The following is a 1,459-nucleotide window of genomic DNA, read 5'->3' as shown; positions in this document are numbered from 1 at the left end:
ATGATCAAGGCTGATATTTATGACACTCTGGTTACAAACCTGAAAAGAGAGAGGTTTATGATGGTGTGATTTATACGCTGTCTTTAAAAGTCACATGAAGCTAGTTTGTTTAAGCAATCTGCTTGCCATGTAAAATCACTTCATTTAGTCTGGGAAAAACACCTTGTGAAAGAAAGGCTGACCTGAACTTTGGGAACTGTTTTAACGTGATCCAAATTCACACGTCCGTGTATGGCCATTGAGCTATTTGTTGTCGTGGAGCTCGGATGTGTTCTCAGTGGATGCACAAACAAGGAAGGGGTTGAAAGTGGATTATAATAAATGAATGGCAAGGGGTGGGCTTTTTTTTTTTTTTAATATGGAACGCTTCCCGAATTTGTGTGTCATCCTTGCGCAGGGGCTATGCTAATCTTCTCTGTATCGTTCCAATTTTAGTATATGTGCTGCAAGCACAGGGCGGGACTTTTTTAAACTATCACTCTCACAGTTAAAATCTGATTTTAGCTTGAGCAAGGCAGTCAGAAAAGGAGAGAATACAACAGGAAGAAGTTAAAGGCTAACGAGTGGCCTTATTTGCAGGGATGTAGCTGGTTTCTCTAACTCCCTGGGATATAATCCTGGATTTGAGGGACCTGGAGTTTTGGAAATCTGCCCCCACCTGAGGAGAGTTTGATCCGGAAGGCCTCTCCATCTCCAGCTGCGTCTTGGGTTTCTCTCAGTATTATCCTAGGCCCTCTCTCTTTATGCATCTCAAAGCCTCTCTGCTTCTGTTGCTGAAATGGAGGCTGACATCAAATCAGGACCCAGCCTCTCACAGTGGGTGATGGCTCTTCTTCCATCTCCAGGATGGTGTCTGCTGAGGGCTGGAGGTGTTATCAGTATGACTGACAACCCACTGTCTGTTTTTCAGGCCATCTGGTGGCTAAGATGGGGGACTAGTTAAAGCTGCCAGCGGAGGGGCCACTTTGCTACGGAATAATATGAGTGGCAGGAAAACGGACATTTCCCTCCTGCCCTTACTGAGTGTCCCTCATTCCTGATTCAAGTTTATAACCACAGTCATTTCCCGGGAAACATTCTTAGTACCTGTCTCTTTAGTCCCGAAGCCATTTCTAGCACCTGCAATACTTTCATTTTAATGAAGAGAAACCTTTTATTCCCTCAGCTATTTCAAGACCGTAGAATAGGAATTTCATTAGAAGTTAGATTTTCAAACTTTGAGGTCTGATTGGGAGTTTGATTGGTTATCAGGTCACCATTTCAAAAAAATAGGCAAATATTTCATACCAAGTGTCACATGCAGCTTCCCTGATAGAAGATCTATGAATTTTTTTTTTCTTTGCAAAGAACAAAATACTCTACAGCTTCCAAGTTTTTATGGATTTGCATCCGCTCAACCTAACCTCTCAGAATGGATGGGCTGCCAGTGGTTCCGTGGGGGATGATGGGAGGACTGGGT

At 43.3% G+C, this 1,459-nt stretch overlaps 1 pseudogene; it reads right to left on the bottom strand.

The window, feature by feature from the left end:
- Positions 1–352: 352 nt before the first annotated feature.
- On the bottom strand, positions 353–453 carry LOC143685285 (U6 spliceosomal RNA; annotated as a pseudogene).
- Between the last annotated feature and the right edge of the window lie 1,006 nt (positions 454–1,459).

This window comes from Tamandua tetradactyla, chromosome 5, assembly GCF_023851605.1.
Source record: "Tamandua tetradactyla isolate mTamTet1 chromosome 5, mTamTet1.pri, whole genome shotgun sequence".
In the NCBI taxonomy this organism is placed as follows: domain Eukaryota; kingdom Metazoa; phylum Chordata; class Mammalia; order Pilosa; family Myrmecophagidae; genus Tamandua; species Tamandua tetradactyla.
Note: the sequence above shows the minus strand (reverse complement) of the source record. Positions and strands in the feature narration are given on the sequence as shown.